The sequence below is a fragment of the Euprymna scolopes genome, chromosome 24 (assembly GCF_053919585.1).
Source record: "Euprymna scolopes isolate OS-2025 chromosome 24, ASM5391958v1, whole genome shotgun sequence".
NCBI classification, from domain to species: Eukaryota; Metazoa; Mollusca; class Cephalopoda; order Sepiida; family Sepiolidae; genus Euprymna; species Euprymna scolopes.
In genome coordinates this window covers 64,693,614-64,717,071 of record NC_136505.1, presented here as the reverse complement: position 1 = coordinate 64,717,071, position 23,458 = coordinate 64,693,614, and the positions used below count along the sequence as shown (strand labels likewise).

Genomic DNA, 23,458 nt, shown 5'->3' with positions numbered 1-23,458 from the left:
ATTAATATATATATATATATATATATAGAGAGAGAGAGAGAGAGAGAGTAATTTATCAAATATATATGGCGATTAAGCTACACTGAATATTCCGCGTTTCATCCATTCTAGAATTCTTCAGGCGTATGCTCGAATTTTGTGGTTGTCTGTCGTTTTTATATACGCACCTTCTATTGAGATTTTAGTTAGCCAATCAGCTTTCTAGTATCCACCACGCCATACCTCTCAGCCAAGGGACATGCCCTTATAGGACAAAGGGTCATTTGACCTCTAATTGACCTGATTCTTTGTGTGTGTTCTATGTAGCCTGGATATCTAGTGCCTTGACCTGTTTTAAATCTAGGTTAGGTTTTTTATGTTAGTTTATATATATATATATATATATATATATATATATATATATATATATATATATATATGTATGTATGATAGTTTATGTATATGCATGTTTATTTATTTTATTCATTTATTTGTTTATTTTTTATTATTTTTGTTAGTTTTAAAGTTATTTTGTATCTCTATCCTAGAGTAAATTTTAGCCTGTGAACACAGTTGTTCGCTATTTCTCTCCTACAGTTTGATAGACGTTGCGGTTCTTTAAAGTACAGGATAGACAAATTTTTCATGAAGGCATAATCTACATGGGTCGTCTAGGTCTCTACAGGTGTTTGCTTCTCTTACTATTTTCCATTCGACTACCGGCGAACGGCCGCTTTCCTTGAGTTCCCAGTATTTATTTGCTAGCATTTTTTTCATACGGTGTTTTTTATTGTTGAATGTACTTTTGTGGTCATAATATCGGGGTTTGAAATCTAAGGAAGTCATACCTACGTAATATTTCTTGTTATTCGGGTTTTCTTTCGCAAATATTGTGGCCTGGTAAACGATGCTTTTGGTTAGATATTTATTTTGAAGTGGGCAAAATGTGCGGTATCTACAGTTGCATTTACCTTGTTCGTTATTAGTATTTTTATTTTTATTTCTAGTATGGTTGTTGTTGTCCGGAGTTCGTTCATTATTATTATTATTATTATTATTATTATTATTATTATTATTATTATTATTATTATTATTATTTCTGCTAGTTATATATGTGTCTTTTGTGTTAGTTTTATTTTTGTCATGGTGTCTACTTTTTATTGCTTGTTTTGTTGTTGTTTACATTGTTTTATTTAATATTTTGTTATGATGTGCTTTAATTATCATCTCTAAATTTTCGCAGCAGCTGTAGGATACCTTTAAGGTATTTTTATTGAAAATTTTGTGTAAGGGGATGGTTTCGGAAAAGTGGTTTTCGATAAGATCTAGAAATTTCTTGCCAAGTATTTTTATAACTTTTGATTGTATGGGGCCGTATACCAGATTATATTTCTTTTTCTTCTATTTTTAATTTTATTATAGTTTTTGGTATTTTTTTTTTTGCTTATATTTGATATCAATATTTCTGTATTCACTATTTTTAGGACTGTTTCGTAGATATTGGTTGACGTGTTAAATGCATTTTCATCGCTTGAGTTATTGCTGAGTCTATTACGATCGAGTTCGGAATCTGTTTTATAATTGCTGGTGGATGATGTTTACGTATATTGGGGTAGCGTTATCTTTTAAGTACGGTTCATATGTGTGTTTTTCTAAATTTAACGTGACGTCAAGGGAGTTTGTTATTTTTATGTTAGCTAATACGTCTACTTTTAGACCTAATTTTTTCATTTCCTTGTGTTTGATTTTCTTAAAGTTATCTCCCCTGACTTTGTTGGAGTCTTTTATTATAGCTAATCCGTCATCTCTATATAAGCCGATATCCGTAGTATCAAATATGCTTGTGAGGGTATATAGAATGAATAATCCCACAAGATCTGATGCCTCTGCAGAATCCCTGCCACCCATCGCCAAATCAAACGAATTCGTCATTTTAGTTTTTATCCATTGGTTATTGTTATTTATTAAAACTGATTTTCTACATTTTTTAATGATGTTGATTTCTTCCGAGGATATATCAGTGTATGCCTCGGCAAATTCTAAGGCAATGTCAAAAAGTTCTTCGGATATCGAGGGATAGAAGTCTATGATGTCGAACGGTATAAACGTACATTTATTTTTGTTTTCTATATTTTTAAGCCATGTGATTGCTTCGGTAGTATTTGCCCACTGGTTTAATTCTAGGTTTTGTTTGATTTGTTTGTTTACTCTAGAAAGTATCGCTCTGCTAATTCTACCTATTTCTGGTTTTGTTGCGTTTATCAAGCGGGTGTTGAGATTATTATTGAAATCCCATTTGTGGTCTTTTGAGCAGAATGTATGCTTCTCTAGGTTTCAATTTGCCAACTTTATCGCTAATTTTTAATTTATCGATAATTTGCTTACTTTCAGTATTTATTATATCTATGTAGTCGCATTCGTTTGTATCTAGTTTTTTATTTGTAGTTTTTTTGTAATGTTTTCTCTGATTAATTGGTTATATTCTTGTTTATCTATTTTATAAAAGTTTCTAGTTTTATCTGCTTTTACAAAGATTTTATTAGAGCTGTTTATGTTTCTAACGATTTTGTGTAGTTTCCGCTGGAAATTGTTAGGTTGATTGTGGGATTTTAAGTTTTTAATTACGTTTAAAAGGTCATTTTCAAAGTTTATCAAAAGGTCTACTGTTTTCGCATTTTTGGGGGTTTTAAAACGATAGGATTATTTTTTGTTTACGTTTTCATTTTTAAGGAAGAAATTTGCTCGCCATCGCATTCGGTGTATTAGTTCATCTGTTTTTTTTTAATTAATTTAATAATATAGATATGCTTGCTAGCTGTGGGTATGTTTTTTAGCGATGTTTCGAAATTAACTCTTTCCATATCTATTTTTAACAGACAACCACAAAATTCGCGCATAAGCCTGAAGAATCCTAGAGTGGATGAAACGTGGAATATTCAGTGTAGCTTAATCGTCATATATATTTTATAAATTACTAACTAGCTCTACCTATGTATGGAGCACTTTTGAATAAATACTTAAAGTTTACGCATAAATTTATACTTTTGTATATTAATTTTATGTGAGTAAATGAAGCTGTTTTATATATATATATATATATATATATATATATATATATATATATACATATATAATTATTTTTTTACTATAATAATAAAATACCTACATACACTAGTTTTTCATCCTTTCGGGAATCTTTAATGCAGGGTGTCACGATTAATACCAGTCGAACGATTTAAACCCCGCAACACGAGACATCTCTGGCTCGATTAGCGAAGACCTAATCCATTCGGCTACCATTAACCGCGTGAAATAACGTTGAATTTAAACATTTTAATTTTAAATGTTCATTTACGTACGCCAAACAGTGATCTAATCGTTATACGATGATCTATGTAAAAGAGCTAAATTGACCGACTTTAATTCAACTGAAAGTGCTCAACGATAAGAAACGAATTTCTTAAAGGGGCTGTCATATATATATATATATATATATATATATATATATATATATATATATATACTAGCAGGGGTATGATAGGTTATGAAAAGGAAAGATTGTAATGATTTAGCTTCGAATTTGGGGGTATCAAAATCAAAGCAAAATGTGATGAAAGTAAAAATAAAATAGATAAACCTCATAATTTATTATACCATATCTGTTCAAATTGAAACGCTTATCACAATACTCTTTGGATCTATATTAAAAAACCCTTGTTAAACTTAGTGACATATTTCCATTCTATGGAGGTCAGGCACGAACGAACACCCCATAATTTTATTATACCATATTTCTTCAAACTGAAACATAATTATCAAAGTATACTTACGCAGATAGATATAGAAAAGTCTTTATTAAAGTTTGTTCCTATTTCCAATCTATGGAATCCAGGCGCGAACGTAAACTCCACAATTTTATTATAACATCCCTATTTAAGTTAAAACATACTTATCAAAGTATTATTATGTACATCTATATCAAAAACACTTGTAAATGTGTTTTTTTTTTAAAATTTATTTCCATACTTTGTGGACCAGGCGCGTACGCAGACACCACAATTTTAATGAATCATCATTATTCCATATCAAACATACCCATTCCTGTGTTTCGATATATCTTCAATCATTATATGTGATCAGTTTTCTACAATAGCCAACCATATAGGTGCCTATTTGTGACCAGACACACACACAGGCGTTCAGCTTTATATTATATATATATATGTGTGTGTGTGTGTGTGTGTGTGTATGTGTATGTGAATGTATGTAGGTATGAATGAAAATGGATAAAAATGATACGAAAAGTGTTAATAATTTAAACTTTTCTTTATCTGTTTTTTATTGGTGACGTGCAGGAATACAAAAGATTATGAAAATAAAAAACTTTTTTACAAACACATATTTTCGACCGTACCTCCGGTCTTCCCCAATGTAATATATATATATATATATATATATATATATATATATATATATATATATATATATATATATACGCTCACACACAAATATATATAGAGAGAAAGATATATAGATATATATTACATATATATATATATATATATATATGTATGTATGTATATATATATATATATATATATATATATATATATATATATATATATATAAAGAAGCAAGAGCTTTTTCATCTCTGATTACTTTGGACAGAGTAGAGTAGAAAAGAACTCCCACGATATTATTTAAATCGTATAAATTAGATTGTATATTTATGCACATATTGTTAATTTGATCGGTGTAGTACTATATTATATTGAAATAAATAAGAAACAATTAAAGAAAGAAAGAAAGAAAGAAAGAAAGAAAGAAAGAAAGACAGAAGTGAAAACGAGGAATAAACGAATTGATAAAAAGAGCGAGGAATAAAATGAATAAAATAGATAGATGAGGAATATGCCACCCGAATTAAACAAAAATAAAAAAAAACATGAAGTCTTAAAATTGAGAAGTAGCGCTGGCGAGGATACGATATTACTTCAGATCAAAGCAAACAGAGAGACAATCGTTTAATTTAAAATGAAGTCGATACCCCCTCTGCTTGGATAGCCTAACCAGGTCGAATCGTACTTTCTTCTTCTTCCCTCTTCCATCCCACCACTACTCTCTTTATTTGCCATACATCCCTAAAAAAACCTCTACTTTTCACATTCATAAACTAACCCCCCTTTTCCTTCAAAGTATAATCACTACTCGGATATTTCTTTGTATACAAAACGAATTGAGCTGTGATTCTCGTTTCAATAAGTTTCCTTCTTTGGTGACGAGGTGGGTCTCTTTAAATAGGGACTCCACCGAAGCAAGTATGCACATAATGAACAAATAATTTTTGTATAATAAACAGATTATATATAAACCGAAACATGTGTGCACATATCGCAATCAAAATGGAAGCAAAAAAATTGAAATTGCTGCTTTACTGCGAGCTTCGCATAAACAACAAACATTTACAAACTCCTTAATGTGAGTCGTATGACGGTGCATAGAGTTGATGATGCATAACCAATAGGGAAACTCTCGAAGATCGCCCCCGCAAAGTTGTTAAGACCAAGACGATCAAAAAAGCGTTCGAGAACGATCCAGCCCTTAAAATGACATATCTCGCTAATATGAAGGGGATCTGTTTACTGTCAGGTGGACTGTGAAACTAGAAGTGTGAAAGAGCATGTAAATGATTAAAAAAAATGGGATAAAAAAGAAACGCCTTGAACGCAGTAAAAAGCTTCTCAACAACATCAAAAGCCATGGAAACCCAATCATCATTTTTTCGGACAAAATTTTTTTTCGGGTCAGTCGTGAATAAACAGAATTATAGAGGAGCGTCCTTCGGTCAAGATGTCTCTGAAGTGCGTAATGACTCCACGACAAAACATTCGCCGTCAGTTATGATGTTTGGAGGAGTTTCTTCAAATGGAGATAAGATGCCTCCATTGAGGTTCCCTATTGGATACCGGCTTACCGCCCGTGACAAAACTGCTACCTTGGATCAAGAAGGTCGTCAAAAAGTCCGATTATGTCTTCCCACAAGATGACGCACCATTGCACACTGCCAAAATCGAACAGGACTGGTTAAAGGAAAGTATCAATTTTTGGTCAAAGGAGTTTTGTCCCCGCAATCATCAGATGTGAATCCGTTGGACTCTAACATCTGGACGCATGTTGCAAGCAAGGCGTGCAAGTGTCGTCACAGTAACGTATAAGAGTTGAAGGTTGCTGTGAACTGCACGTGGTCTTCAATGGTCAAGGAGTACATCCGTAAAGTTTGTTATGAATTCAAACCACGGCTGGGTGGTGTTATTAATGCTGATGGATGTCATATTGAGTAAAAATACTTTTTGAAGATTCATATTATACGTCTTTAATGATTTTTGTTTTCTTTACCATATGAAAAGTAAATCAATACGACTTAAACCAAAGATAAAAAAGTATAAAAAGGAATTTTGACCAGCCCGGTGTATATATATATATATATATATATATATATATATATATATATATATATATATACTAGCATGGGCGCTCGGCGTTGCCCAGATGTTTGGATGTGTATGTTGAGCAAAAAAAAAAAAAAAGTTGTAGTAGGAAGGCAGGTTCGAACCCGTACCGAAAAGGAGGAAAAGAACAGGGTAAAACCTAACGTTTATGCTGTTACGACCACCGCCAAACCGGAAGCGACATTTTTTTAAAATTAAGGCTAGACAATCTAAACGAGAGGATAACTTTAAAAAATATCGGCAAAAAAGTGACCACCCACCCCCCTGTAGAAAAGCGCCTAGTTGAAGGGGAAGATATTCATGTATTTAGCCAATTTTTCGATATTTGACGTATGAAAGATCGAACTTTTAAACGATACTGATCTTGGTAAAATCGGTCGCCTCTATTGAAAGTTTACGGTAGACATGCAAACAGACATACATACAGACATTTATATATTGATAACTAAAAATTTTCGACCCAAACTGATGAAAAAGCTTGCCCTATCTTTGAATACCCTTTTTGTAAAATTTCAAATATTTAGACCAGAAATTGTCTGAGTAATTTGGAAGAGACAGCAGAGGTCAATTTTTTGTTCACTTTGACCCCTATTAAGACCCCTTAGAATGTATTGTTTTGGGGTCAAATCAAGTTATTAAGTTAGATCCATGTCCAAGGAACCTATATCTAAAATTTCAAGTGCGTAGACCCAAAATTGTCGGAGGAGTTTCGTAGAGTTCTCAAAGGTCAAATCGTTGAACTATGACCCCTTAATCGCCAAATTTCTGGCAATAAAACCCGATCACATCGATTTTCCCAAATCTCAGTAATCTATATTTCAAATTTCGAGTCTGTAGACTAAAAATTGACAGATTTATTGCGTAGGGAAATGTACATAGACACACAGATACATAGACCCGTTCACTTTTATAGATATATAGATATATATGTATGTATGTATGTATATATATATATAGATATAGATATATATTATAAATATTTATATATATATATCATAAATATTTATATATATATATATATATATATATATATATAAGTGAAAGTGTCTGTCTGTGTGTCTGTCTGTGTTCATTTCCCTACGCAATAACTCTGTCAATTTTTAGTCTACAGACTCGAAATTTGATATACATGGTACTGAGATTTGGGAAAATCGATGTGATCAGTTTTGGGCCAGAAATTTGGCGATTAAGGGGTCAAAATTCAACGATTTGACCTTTGAGAACTCTACGCAACTCCTCCGACAATTTTGGTTCCTTGGACATGGATCTAACTTAATAACTTGATTTGAGCCCAAACAATAAATTTTAAGGGGTCATAATAGGGGTCAAAGTTAAAAAAAAATTGACCGTTTTTTTTGTTTTTTGTTTTTTTGCTCAGCATACACCTCAAAAAACCTGAGCAACGCCTGGCACCCATGCTAGTATATTATAAATATTTGTATGTTATATATGCTTACAGTTCGAACATTCAGTAAAAGTTTCAATAAAAGTTAAATTTCGCAAAACTCTAAAGACATCATTTAGATTTTCCATTTAGATTTTGTTTTAATTCTACTTAGTTAGGTCTATAAAATAACTGAAATATATTAGAAAGTAAAGAAACGAAATATTAAAAGTAGTGTGGTTGAGTCATGGATAACCGATACCACTATCGGATGCCCCTTTGTCTTTTAGTAGACATTCTTGTATAAAACGCTAAGTCGGTCGAGGCGTGGATCTTCAATAATGTTCCGAACCACTAATCCCCTAACTTGTGACCGCGCTACTTAACCAAATTCAACTCCTGTAATTTTTCTCCTTGTGTCATGGTCGAGGCCAAGATCAACACGTTGCCCGTAACACGTTCGACTCTCTAGAAGCTTTCGTCGTGGAGGCTTTTGTCGCTATAGACAAGATCATGGTCGTCAAAGCGTGTGGCCTTTGAGATGCTCATCTCATCTCCACCAACGACGGTGGTATTGAAAATAATGTAGTATTTAACAGTCGATTCTGTGCATATAAACCCTTTTGTTTTTATGACTTATCTCGTTTTCTTTTTGTCAAGTAACGAATTGCAACACAGAAAAAAGATGGAAAATTTTATGTAAATGACAAACTTGTTATCGGTTGATGAAATGTGGATTGTATCATCTTTATTAGGAGATTTTTTAATGAAATAAAAAAAAACATTTTCTATGCAAGGGTTTAAAGTGGCGGTGATTGCATGTACTAGATCACGGAGAAATGGTCAATCGATTTCCTCTTTCAAAAACAAAAAGACCTCTTTGTAAAAAAAAATAGAAATACAAAAGAAACTAGACATATTTGGTGGAGAACAGAATATACGGAAATAAATCGATGAACAAACTGACGAACATAGCTTTGACAGTAAATATAGATGTGAACCGTAGCGTTAAGAGGGATGATGGAGTCATACACACACACACACACACATATATATATATATATACACACATACAGGGAGTGCAACAAATATTTGGAGAATGTATCAGGGTTTATATTTTGCTTTGTTATTTTTTAAACTTGTGAATACGTGCGTTCCCCAGCCTCGGCAGCTGCCAATGTGAGAGACGACGACACGACCTGATAAGGAGATGAAGGAGAAAAGGACCATGTAAACAACGTTTAAGTCAGCGGTTGTCGGGCAGACAGCACAAAATGTATCACATATGCAAAACAATCGTTGCATGGTGTCACAAATGCACATCAACTTGACGATATTATATAGAATATAGTATCTATATTTTCATCAGGAAAATATTTTTAATATAGGTGTAATAATAATGTTTGTTGGTCGAAATAATGAAAACGATCTGATCATTCTAACAATGATGCATGATATGCGCTGGGAGTTTTGTTTAAAGTGGAGCTGGTCTGCGCAGAACCAGCCTCACTATTTCATTTCAACGAGTTTGATTCAACGGTGCGACAAGATTGCGTTAGCTGGAGGTCAGGTGAAATGTAGGAGTTGCCGGGAGTTTCGATATCCTCCTACATACAGTGCATGGTATTCCCAAATAGTCATTTATCCCGTAGGATAGGTCCATCGTTGCTTAACTTCAGTGATCTAACTAGAACCGATGAATCAACCGGTGATTTTAATATAGGCATTAAGAACTTGAAACGTAAAACTATTACTGAAATAAGTAGATATCTTAATAAATAACCGTTTTCATTTTAATTTCAATATTATCTCTCTGTTCTGTTTGTTTGTTTTTTTACACAGGAATCACCACTTATCAAGGCCCGGAGGCCACTCCAGGATAAGGGTTAATGAGTATACATTAGTCAATATAATTATAGCGTAGTAAACATAAGTAGTGGGAATTTTGTAAATTGTATTACTTAGGGTGACGATTCATCAAGAACTTGTTTTCGTTGGACTTGAGACAATCAGATTGTTGTCAGTTAGAAAGCAGATAAATGGAAGAGAGTTCCACAGACGCGTAGTTCTAGTAAAGAAGCTTTGTTTATGGAATTTAGGCACAGAGTGTGGGAAATTATTGATAGTGGTTTGGCTAGAGGAGTGTTTTTCGTGAAAGTTTGGCGAGGGAGGAACATAGATTGAAGCTCAGACATTTGTTTAGAATTGCCCGCAAAATTACGTGGCATAGTGGATAAAGTAATTCATAAAAATTCAGTCGTAAGTTACACCCTTCTGAAGATGGAAAGTTCAAACCTTAGAGTATAACTCAATATACAATTGCGAATATCTTAGGACATGTCATGGCCTGTTATGTGAACGAGGGCATGCTACCCCTGTTGATTAAATAAAAGGATTCAATACAGATGCCAGATTCTACAGAAAGATTCCCGAGTTCAACAAGATATGTAAGGTGAATTCTCTCGTGTGATCGTTTTCTCGAACATGCTCTCGAACATCATCCACGTTTCTAACGTAATCATCTTCTCGAACATGCTCTTTCCTTTTTTATAGTTTTATTTTTTCCTTACCTTCGGTCATTTAGCTTACGGCTCCGTATTTGCATATAGCCGCTTGCGCTATGTTACAGCTAAACCTGAAGAAGGTCGAAGGTTACCTCAATCAAAAAGTTGTGAAGATATCACTAAAGATGAGAACAGCAGCCCAAATAATCCAAATAACACAAAATATTAAGTTGTTCAGAAATTTTTTCAGAGTGTTATAGTAAATTTTATATCTTTAATAATTGATTCGTACTTTTTAATCAATTTCTTATAATTCTTTTTGAAAATACATTGTTTTAGTTAATGATTCCTTAACGTAAAGAAGAGATTCGTATGTTTTTTCTCGTATGAAGTTCAAGATGACCATAATGCTTCCCCTAAAGTGTGGCTAATAACAGCGAAAGTTTAAGCGACGTGTTCTCAGGTAATTAACCAGTATAAAGATCGTTTGAGAAGTTGCTTAGTGATCATGAGAACTTCGAAAATAAAAAAAAGATTGAAGTTATATTGCTGTCTGTTTTTTGTTGTTTTTTACAATTTGGTTATTAGTTAATATATATAAAACAAACATTGTTTCACAAATAAATATTAATACTGAAAACGGACTCTTACATACTTTTATTTCTGCATGATTTATATATGTATATATATATATATATATATATATATATATATATATATATACTATTTATTCAAAAGGAATCAAAATTCAAGAGGTTATCTCATTTGCATATTACATTACAGAAAATCTGTTTTAAAAATTAACCCTAAATTTTTAATGGAAATTAATAATCGAATTTTTAAGTATTCTATTTGGACATATATGAAGTTAATTTATTTAATGTATTTTGGATTTAATTTGCATTTAATTTATTTTTAATTATTAGTATAACCAATATCAGCAGCGGTAAAAACGACAGTAAGTTTTCATTTAACCTATGAGTTATTTCCCTTTAATCTATGATATTTTATTTACCTGATTGAATTTCATAGATGATGATGACGATGTTTAATGCTTCCAAAAATCCAAAATATTATCAACGTAACAGCTTAGGACATTTCGTGTATTTTAAACAGTATGTGACTAAACCCTTTGTCCGGCAATTTGTTTTTAACCTAGAAACGCCGGATGTGTATAGCTAGCTTTTGATAATGATCATTTGTAAGAATCTTTTTAATAAAAACTTACGTCAAAATTGTCTGGGAAATATTTAAGGAGCTTACGGTCAGTATTCCAACAGTGTACGAATACTAAACCAATGTGAATAAATTTTTATTTTAAATCTTGATTAATGTCCTTACAAAAAATAAATGTTTATTTCTAAAATCAGGCATTATTTTCTTAAGAATTAAGAAACAAAAGTAAATAACTATGATAAAATGGTGTTTTGTTGTTAGTTTATGCTGTATGTTACATTTTCTATGGTAGTTCGTTGTATAATAATAGAGAGAATGGGGCAGGATCTCCAGAATCTTCACGGTGTAAATTGGCTTGACCATTCGTCAGCAAACTTGTGTAACGTTATACACGTGTTAACATGTAAACAAACAAAGACAAGGAAAAACTCGACTTTTTTCAGTTAAACGACAAAGCATTTATTTACAGGTACTTTTTCTGTCCGGCCATGTATAGCACACGTCTTTTCCTGCCGGTCTCAGACCACACGTGTGTCACATGTCTGTCCTTGTCCGTCTCTCGAGCGTGATCATCGGTCTGCGCACACGTTCTGCTTTTCATATTTTTTTCCTTGCCGTGACGTCATCTTGCACAGGGCTTGTTCATTTGCATACAACTGCCATACGCGTATTCGGGCTCTGTTACACTTGGTCGAAATATCTATCATGGTCTAATCTAGAACTGGTGTAATTTGGGGATATTTAGCTCAACGGTCCAAAACACGAAAAAGGTAAAGTCACATTTTTGGGCAATAAATTCGGTTCATCGCTGAAATTTACTACTTGACTCACACATTAACCATCATGCATCTTATAAAACCTTGATATATAACATATATATTTATATATATATATATATATATATAACATATATATATAACATATATATAACATATATATATAACATATATATAACATATATATAACATATATATATAACATATATATAACATATATATAACATATATAACATTGATCTTTAAAAGTTTTCTCAAACTCGAATTGACGAAATTTCAACTGACGAGTTTTCAACATTTGAAATACAAATGTGATACGTTTTGATAACAATAAGCACCATGCATAATTTTTATCAAGTAAATATTCTTGAGTTATAAACATTTTTATAGCATGACTTCAGGAATATTTCGTATAATACGCAAAAAGTAAGGACCATAAAAACTTTAGTCCATTCTTACATTGTTGTTAGATAGTACTATAGAGTTAAGACTGCCGGATACTCTTTTTCAATTCAATTTCAATCTTTAAAAAATAGCAGACAAAATTCTATTTAAAATAAACGTGACAGAGCAACGCGCAGATCAAATTACGGACAGACAGAATTTTTACGCTGATGCATGGACGCATATACCTTGAAATATTTGATCTCCTAAAGTTCGATCGGATTATTCATCAAATCTGATTAAGAGATTTAATATTTATTACTTTCGAGATATTTTTTTCGTTTTGAAGATTTTTAATTAAAACGCTGTTTTCAAAGGTGAAATATTATTTCTTCATAAAATCATGAAAAAAGAAATATTACTTTAAACCAAAACAAAAAAAAACGGTGAGAAACCACCCGGAAGAGACTTGAAAACGTTAGTTGAACTCTTGTATGAATGTCCAGAATAATAAAAAAAACAATAACGCTTTACAGTTTATACTAAGAGTAATATGTCATTAAAAAACAGAGGGTCTGCGTGTGAATCATGTTTTAACCTTCTTCAATTTCAAACGATTCACTCTATAAATACAAGCTTAAAAAACACGTTACTCTGATTTTATTACGGATCGATATCGATATCAGTAAATTGGCAAGAAATTCTCCAAACACGAAAATCGATAATCAGTTTGAGTTTTTTTTTATCACACTTATTGATCAGTTTTGCTTTTTATATTTGTGTCCTCATATACATTTAAAAAGGTAGAACGTTTCGACTGCTGACATTGAGCCAGTTTATCTGTCTTTCTCTCTCATTTTTCTTTCAGTATATATATATATATATATATATATATATATATATATATATACATGTATATATATATACACACAGATAAGAAATTCATTTTTATAGCATGAAAAGGTTAGTAATTGCAATTAAGAATAGGAAATTGGATCAAATATTTGTAACATGTCCTCTTCCTTAGATTAAGGGAGGTGGTGTTTGATCAACACTGCTGGGGAGCCATGATGTAATATACTGTTTTGTTTTTAAATCCCCGAAACATTGTTTCATGGTAAATAACTGATGATCCCTTAAAAAATAAATTGTTAGTACTATAGTAAATTTGAGAGCGATTTGATACAGTGATTGCAGGTGATTAAATGACTTACTGACTAGATGGTTTTCTAACGAATGATAAAAAGTATTTTTCGTATAGTTTTAAAGGTTAAAAACTTCAAAGACTATATATATATATATATATATATATATATATATATATATATATATAAACATAATTATTTCCACAGACTAACAAAGTCGCAGCGTGCAAGAGCAGTGATAAGGCTAAGACTGGAGTTTCGCCCGCATTTGGACTCATCTGTTAGATATATCCGAACTCAGAATTCGAAACCCGAGCCTCTTGCATGCGAGGCGAGTACTCTGTCGCATGGACAAACGCGCCACACAGAAGAAATTCCATTAACTAACACAGATAAAGCAAACCGCAGCGAAATCCGATTATTGGATTGACGTACTTCGCCTCGAACCAGGGATGTGGTCATTCAACCAAGCTATAACCCAAGTTTATATCTCACAAGTAGTAATTTTATACTCACTAGGACGATGCCATCTAACATGCTACCCGAGCGAGCAATTAGTAATACAATTTTTCAGAATTCCTAGTTACCTAGCTCTTTTTACGTGTTGAGCACTGTCGAAGTACATACTGAAATTAGATGCGTGAAATTTCATGTACCACTATTGATTAGATTTTAAAAACGGTTCCTGTATATTCATTCTTCCAACTTTGGGTATAGTTTTTACACTATCACTCTAATTTTAATTTTTTATCGGTGGGCTATTAAATAAATCCATAATTACGCATATCTGTTTTGCTAACAACGTTTCCTCTGATAAGCTGAGCTATTTATTGAACATCCATGGGTTATGGAAAAGACTTTAATAATTATAAGAACTCCTTTATCAAACAATAAATTTTGCTACAATTATACATAATTTAACTTAAAATTTTCATTTATATATATATATATATATATATATATATATATATATATATATATATATAAATCCAGCTACCAATTATAAATATAATTTAGAATTACATACTACATGTATAACAACATTTCAAAAAATATTTAACGTGAATACATTTTATTCTGCGACGGTAATTCTCGTGTTCGTGAATTTAAATTTTAAACATTCTTCTGGAACTGCGCCGCTTTGATGTGTACACGTTTGGCGATGTTACATATGGTATTCTTTTCATCATATATATATATATATATATATATATATATATATATATATATATATATATATATATATATATATTAGTGGTCTGGAAAAACCACAAGAGAGACAACCAGACAAAATTTATCTCAAAGCAGCAAAACTAAAGCTGGCTTGCTAGGACACTATATATATATATATATGCTAATTTGGGCATATTTTATCGGTTTGCAAATACATCTTTTTATTAACCAATTGTTGTAAAATTTTAACCATAAAATATTATAATCTTCTAAAAGCCTGCAAATTTTCATGTAGTTACGACCTATAGAACCAAAGATATGAGCATTTCAATATTCAATTTGGCGACGAGTATATATATATATATATATATATATATATATATATATATGTATATATATATATATATAGATAGATAGATAGATAGATAGATAGATAGATAGATAGATATACCATTTTTGGAGACAATTTTATAAGATCAAAATCTCAGCAACTACTGATCAGAATTTAACAAATGAAAACTCGTTGGAAAGCTAATGACCGTATTTATGTTTTCCCTATAGGTCGCAAATTACTGTTTCAAGAAGTGGGGTATTGTTATATATAGTTTTTCATTATTATTATTATTATTGTTATTCTTCTTGTTGTTGTTATTGTTATTGTTTATTGTTATGAAGTCTTATTAAAAGTGAGTCTTAGATAGTCTTATTAAGAAAGATGTTGCGTTCTGTGTTCGTGTTATGAAGAGATTCATATATATAAAATGTCCATACTTAGAAGTGTTAGAAAGAAGCTCTTAGAGTGACGAGACAGTGTTGAGACAGTCTTAGTGTTCACATTGTAGATATGAGATGTAGACACATTGTGTATGTAAAGACATTTTAAAACACAGGATATATAAGACATATAATGACAATTTCACTTTACCTTTTGGTAGAATTATAACACAAAGATGACGTTTATAAAAACACCTGATGAGTTTATTTCTTCTTCGACCGGTCGGTGGTTTTCTTAGTCAAGAATTCAAAGTTTTACATTCTATGTTTCAAAGGTGACCGTCTCGCTTCCAGACGTTCGACTGTCAATCTCTCGACTCCAGACTGTCGTCTGTCGTCCTCAGACTCTCTCTGCTTAACTCTAAAGTTTCTAACTATATCGAGAACTTCCCATTTTCCATGACGTCATACACATGGTAAAACATGTGTCTTCTTTGACGTGTTCTGGAAATGCGTGTCCAAATCTTTTTCCTTTGTTTACAAAAGGAATTTTAACCTATATTTCGAGTAACCTATATTTCCAATATGTTAAAAACATGTTTATTAAATTATCCTATAGTTGCATTCCTTTTCTTAAAACTATTTTATCTCTAAGCTAAACAATGGTTTGTTTTACATTCCATTTTCTAATTCTCTCTCGTAATCTATTTCTAAACCTAAATTACGAGGTTCGAATTTCGTCTATTCTATTTCTTTTCATTTTAACTAAATCTCTCTATTTTTATACTTACATGAAAAGGGGACAGCCCTTATCATGTAACAGTATCACTTTTCAATATTAATTTAACGTAACATGAGCACCCACTTTATGGCCATCTTGACTATAAAGTGGATATTCATTTTACGTTAAATTAATATAGAAAAGTGATACCCAATTTTATAATTTCTTCATATCTTGGAAACTATTCGTTTCCTGGGATTGTTACTGTTATTTTCGTTTTCAGAACCTTCGAAACCCGATAATACTGTTAATTTTTAAAGATTTTTCGTGAGTGAAAAGATACTGCACCTTTACCTATACTTTAATTATAGTCATTTGTTTTCTTAGTTTTGCATATGAATTACAAAATACCTGATATTTTCCCAAAACCTCTTGCCTTGTTTTAGAGGAGACAAAAACTTGCTGCTATGGTTTCAAATGATCTGAAATAACAGCAAAGGAAGACTTGATTCCAAATATTTCTCATATGTTATATCTGTCCTTTTTGGTTTTCATACATAAATTTCACAGTGTATAAAGATTATTTGATACTCGACCCAATCGTACCCAATTTCCAAAATAAGGAAGATATATCATAGGAGAAATATTTTGAATTAAGTCTCCCTTTGCTGTTATTTCAGATCATTTGAAACCATAGCAGTAAGTTTTTGTCTCCACATCCCCCCATCGAGGCCAGAGGTTTTGGAGAAATATATACATACATAAAATATTTTCAGTTTTCATACATTAAAATGCTGGGAAAATGGTGGGATACTCCTACCGCTCCAGTATATATCTCACTCCTGGTGCAATTCTCTACCTATATAAAAGCCTGGTTCGGCCAACGATGGCGTATTGTTGCCACATCTGGGTAGGAGCTACTAGAAGTAGCTAATCCTGTTTTGACAAAGTTCAAAATAGACTTCGTAGCTTAGTGGGGGATGACCTTTTCTCTTCCCTGCAACCTCTTTCCCAAAGAAGAGACGTTGCGAGCCTGTCTCTGCTTTATCGTTATTTTCAACAATTTCTCACACTCTTTATCTGTGCCTAAACCTAAACGTAGATTCCATGAAAAAAGTTTCTTTCTTAGAGCTGCACGCCTGTGGAATTCTCTTCCGTTTGCCTGCTTTCCAACTGACCACAATCTGATTGTGTTCAAGTCCAACATAAACAAGTTCTTGATGAACCGTCCCCCTAGTGTAATCCAATTTACAAAATTCCCACTACTTATGTTTATTACGCTACAATCGCATTAACTAATGTATACCCATTAGCCCTTATTATCAAGTGGCCTCCGGGCCTTTATAAGTGGTGACTCCTATGTAAAAAAAAAGCTACAACTTGCTAAGCGTTTCGAATTTTAAAGTGATAAAAAACGTTTGATTCATAGTCAAGGCCACCTGAATTGCCAATGATGATTGTGGTAGTTTCGTTGTCATTATTAGTTGTACTCTAACAGCCGTATGTCGCATGGGAAAAGCTTATGAGGATTAGTTCAGCGTCACCTATCTTCACTGCAATTTTATTTGGGGTTGCTTTCCTAAAAATAACAACTTTTCCATACATAACGAACTTGAACCACACAGACAACTAAAGGCATACGTTGGGATTTTCTGTATTTGCTAGTCTTACAAAAAAATGATTTCGGGGTTGCCTTCGTATACACGAGATTGATAATCTTTCAATCAAGGCTAAGATAAAGAAAGACGACAAAGTGAGACCACAGCTTCCAAATTTGCAGTGTCCGGTATTCCCCAATGGTAACCACTCTAAATACAAACCACGTTCTAACTAATTTAATCAATCGAGGTTTCCAGGTGGTGTATGTGTAGGAGCTTTTTTCTTCTACATATATATCTATAATTACAAAATTGGAAGAAATTTTCGAAATCACTCTTTTTAGTTGAATTTAATCCGCACAGAACATATATAACAAATTGTTGAATACAATGTGAGTCTAATAGCTATAAAAAAACATGGCCGATATAAGGTCCAGTAAATAACCAGAAGTTTACTACCCTGTTTTCTTCAAACCAATATCAAGTAGATTCAACATCATATATATATATACATATATATGTGTGTATATATATGTATGTGTGTGCGTGCGCGCGCGCGTGTGTGTGTGTGTGTGTGTGTGTGTGTGTGTGTGTGTGTGTGTGTGTGTGTGTGTGAAGTAAGTTATGAAAATATATTTATGGCAACTAGGCTACACAGAAGGTTCCGTGTTTCATCCTGGTGGGGAATCGTTAGACAGCTAATCAAATTCGTTCTTGTTCTCTCGCACATGTTAATGTTTTCATTAGCCAATGGCAGTGCTTCTCTTAAAAAAAAAAGGTTCAGTTGACCTTTACTTGATATCTTACTTTGTTTTGTTTTGTGTAGGAGTTATGGGCCCCTTCTTTTGTTTGCATCGAATTACAGATGGCTTTATTTTAACATGTGCGTGTTTGGGCAGTTTTATTTCTGTTATTGTAATTCAGAAAGTTAGCCGAACCTTCATTTGAGAGAAGTCCTGCGATTGGCTAATCAAAACATTATCCAAGGGAAGGGAATAATAATAAATATGTCTGGTTAGTTAGCTAGACTAAAAACCGACGTGGATATATTCTTAAAACACTCAGTAACACGAATTACATGCATTCTAGACTGAGAAATCCCTATAGGGTTGAAATACAGACGCCTTTGTGTCGATAATTTGTGACAAATATATTTTCATAACTTACTTCCTATATGTACTAACATATTGAACACTGTTGACGTAAATGCTGAAAATCAGGTAATCATTTGTAGCAATCACGTAACAGTCTAGACTACAGACTACAACCAATGTAGTTGCGTTGATGGGATCTTGACAATGGCAGCCACGCTGAAGATCGGTGTGTCTGAAAAACATAGGTGTACATGAATAACTTTCACACACACACACACACACACACACACACATATATATATATATATATATATATATATATATATATGATAAAATTGACACACTAAAATTTTCTTTCTTTATTGATTTGATGATTTAATAAAGTCTTATTTAATTTTGAATTGTCAGTTTATTTCTAATATATATATATATATATGTATGTATATGCATATATATATATATATGTATATAATAGTGGACTTACAGAATCTTGCCCCCTCTCTATTCTTTATTTTCATCTTTTCTTTCAATTCTTTTCAGCGGATTATTATAGAATGACCACTTTTTATCAAAACAAAAATGAAAAGGTCAATATTTAAATATCTGTAGATATTCCGTATAATCTTTTTTATATCAAAATCAAAAGTACTAATAAAGGTTCCATCCCTGTTACTGTCATGAGCGCTTTCGATTCGTCCACGAATACTTTTCAGGTGTTGAGGCAATAAAAGTGCGAAGGAGCAAAAATTGAAATTAAAAACTGAAAAGTAAAATATACATTAAACTGCGTTAGGTGATGGTAAGTTAAAATATATAAAGTCGATGAGAAATCGATTAAAAGAAATTATACGGAAAATCGAAAAATTAAAAAAACAAAAAACTAAAAAAGAATTATGAAGCAAAGTGTTTCCGATAAAAATATAGGTCGATTAAAAATTCGAGTTTTAAAATCAGCAAGATCATTGACTTTGCCAACAGTGCCTGCGAACTTGCTGATTTTAATACTCAAATTTGAAGATGATTCGTGGACGAATGGAAAGCGCTCGTGACAGTAACTGCTATGGAATCTTTATTAGTATTTTCAATTTTGATATAAAAAAAGATTATACGGAAAATCGAAAAATTAAAAAAAAAAAGAATCATTAAGCAAAATGTTTCCGTTGCATTTATTAATGTTTGCTTAATATATATATATATATATATATATATATATATATATATATATATATATATATATACATATATATATATATATATATGTGTGTATAGTTGGTAAAACTAGTGATTAGTAAAACCTGGAGAGAGTGCTCAATACTATTGCAGAGCAAATATGCGTTTTATTTGTTATTGTCGTTTTATCTGTTCAGTTACATATGTTTCGGTTGCCGGACCATATTTACGATCTAGCAGCCTCATCAGACCTTACAGAAAATCTTCAAGAATTTCTGTAAGGTCTGACAAGGCTGCTAGATATATATATATATATATATATATATATATATATATATATATATACATACATATATATATATATGAATAGACAATGCCTTTGTGTAGTTTAATTGCGATAGATATTTTTCCATAGAATATCTCTAAAATTATTATTCTTATTTTGGTTAAATCTGTTGGTTGTTGCTGATTCTTAAAATGTTTAAAATCAAGGATTATGCTTAAAGGATCTTAAGAAGAAATTCTAGTTCAGAAAATATTTTTAATTGGTGTCGAATAACTATGGATAAAATTCAAAGCGAATCTGAAATATATTTGTTTTATTTTCCCATCGGTTATGCACATATTATGACCCCTAAAAACCCTTGAAATAAAACGAAGAAACTAAAATTTGTGGAATAATTATTAATTTTTGTCAAACATATATTTTTAAAATTTCACAAAAAATCGAGGTATCTGAAGCTTCAAGAAGTCTAAATCAACAAAATATAGCCTATATTACCGACTCTCACACCGAACAGCTATACTCCAAAATTCATAATGATTATTTAATTAGTTTAAGAGTAAATCATTTACATGCAAATACATAAACATATGCACATACCTAACTTTATATATAGAAATAGTATAATATTGTGTTTGTATACAAGAAAAATGACCAGATAGATCAATGTAAAAGTATATTTTATTTCAAATAACACCGCAAATTAATTGCATCCTTCATCAATACGTGCGGTTTAACAGACACCTTAGAAATTGAGCAAGCTCAATGAAGAAATATTGAACGTGAAGATTCTTTAGCTGATAGTATGAAAATAAAAGCAATAACCACTTTCAGATCATCAACTGAAGAACGGTCGCGATCAGTGTGTTTTTTTTTTTTAGACTAATAGGCTTGATTCCCAGGATTTCACTGAAACCGCAAGCATTAACAGATGATCAAATTAATGTTTAATTATTTATTTCATTCTTATCTGGTCTCTTTCCGGTCTTTAAGAGACTAGTTAAGATCAAAATAAACTATTGTGTTGTATGTGCAAAGTTTTTATGTTACTCTTTATTCATATATGTTTTCTCGGTACGTTGATTTCTAGCCAGAAATGGTACAGTGCTCTCTCTCTCTCTCTCTATATATATATATATATATATATATATATATATATATATATATGTGTGTGTGTGTGTGTGTGTGTGTGTGTGTGTGCGTGTGTGTGTGCGCGCGTGTGTATGCGCGCGTGTGTATGCGCGCGTGTGTATGCGTTCTGCTTGAATCAAAGAGAGAGAAAGAGAGACAGAGCGAGATAGACGGAAAGAAAAAGAAAGTGCGTCTGTGAGAGACGGCTCACTTTATATATATATAAAGTGAGCCGTCTCTCTTGAATACACACAAAAAAAACACTCACAAACATATATATATATGTGTGTGTGTGTGTGTGTTTGTGTGTGTGTGTGTGTGTGCATATACGAAAGCACACTCGCACATATATGTGTGTGTATTTGTGTGATGTGTGTATGACTTTTTTCACACGGCCTCTCTCCACAGACTTTTATGATTTCCCGTGTATTTTTCATCTTTATATATACATATATATGCGCTTGCGTATGTGTGCGTATATGTGTGTGTATGTGTGTGTGTGAACAACAATATTTTATAACAAATGTTTCCAATTCATGCTTTTTTACGAGAACAAACAAACAAACAAACATGAATAAAATACGTTAAAAATGTTAATCACAAAAAAGTTCTTTGTTTTGCAAACAAGGAATTGATTTTTTGTTTAGAACTTTCAAAATGTATACTGACCATGCGAAGCTTCCTCTTCCTTCTCTAAAAGTAGAAGTCAGAATAGTTTAAGATGAAATTCTCTTGGAAAATACGGCATGAATTGTTTCAGGATCGAATCACACACACAGTATTATTAGTTCATTTACATTTTTTTCGTATTTTTTCGTCTTTGTATATTTTTCTTAATTCGACATGCTTTCTTTTTCTAATAATGTGTTTCTCGTTATACGTGTGTGCATAATCGAATTCTATATTTGATACGAGTCTATGATCAGATGTGTAGTTCAATTTATATAAAGCTATTTAAATTTCTAAAATTTTCTTTTTTTTTTCTTTAGCAATATATCATCATATTTTTTTCTACAATGCAAATACTTTTCTTTTTTCTTCCCTTTCTTTCTTTTCTTAGTTTACCGTTTCTTTCAGTTCTTGGTCAAAACATAAACGGAATGAGATACAATCAGAGAGGGGGGTGAAAGATGAGACTGAAAATCGAACGGCGCTTGCTGATCGAACCGGTTAAGAATGTTGTCTCCTGCAGGAGAAACGGACGTGCCGGTGTTGGCTGCAGCAGTTACAGAAGGAAGCACAACACACACAAAAAGAAGAAAACATTTTCATAGCAGTAACAGACATTATAACAGCTGCACTCTTCACACAATACGATGCAGGTGCAACAGCGGTATTTTTCCAACGCGATAAACAAGCCGGTAAAAGAAACACACGGTGTTCAAATTACGGGAAATAGTTTTTTCCCGTTCACTGCACAGCAACCCGAGATGTGACGCGTGAAAATATTTTCCGGTGAAAGGGATTAATCTCAAAATCGTTTTTCATATTGTTTCTGAATTTTTTAGATGAGGATTGATAATTTCAATTATTCTGATTATTTAGGCTACTGTTCTCATCTTGAGTTTATTCGAACAACGTTTCGGCTGATGAACCTTTCAATGTTCTCATTTTTTTTGCATCTTGTCGAACTCGGGAATTTTTTCTGTCAAACTCAGGAATCTGCACGATATTTCGAACTTGAATAAGAGACCAGATTTATAGAGGTCATGTATCA

The 23,458-nt window shown here is 32.0% G+C and overlaps 1 long non-coding RNA gene across 2 annotated transcripts in view; it reads right to left on the bottom strand.

Moving 5' to 3' along the window:
- Positions 1-23,231, bottom strand: part of LOC145246754 (uncharacterized) — a 42,587-nt gene extending 19,356 nt beyond the window's left edge. The window contains exon 1 of one of the 2 annotated variants that reach the window (XR_013863159.1): positions 22,411-23,231. This is a non-coding gene — a long non-coding RNA (uncharacterized LOC145246754). The remainder of the gene's footprint in view (positions 1-22,410) is intronic. The other variant, XR_013863160.1, reaches the window with a different exon arrangement.
- Between the last annotated feature and the right edge of the window lie 227 nt (positions 23,232-23,458).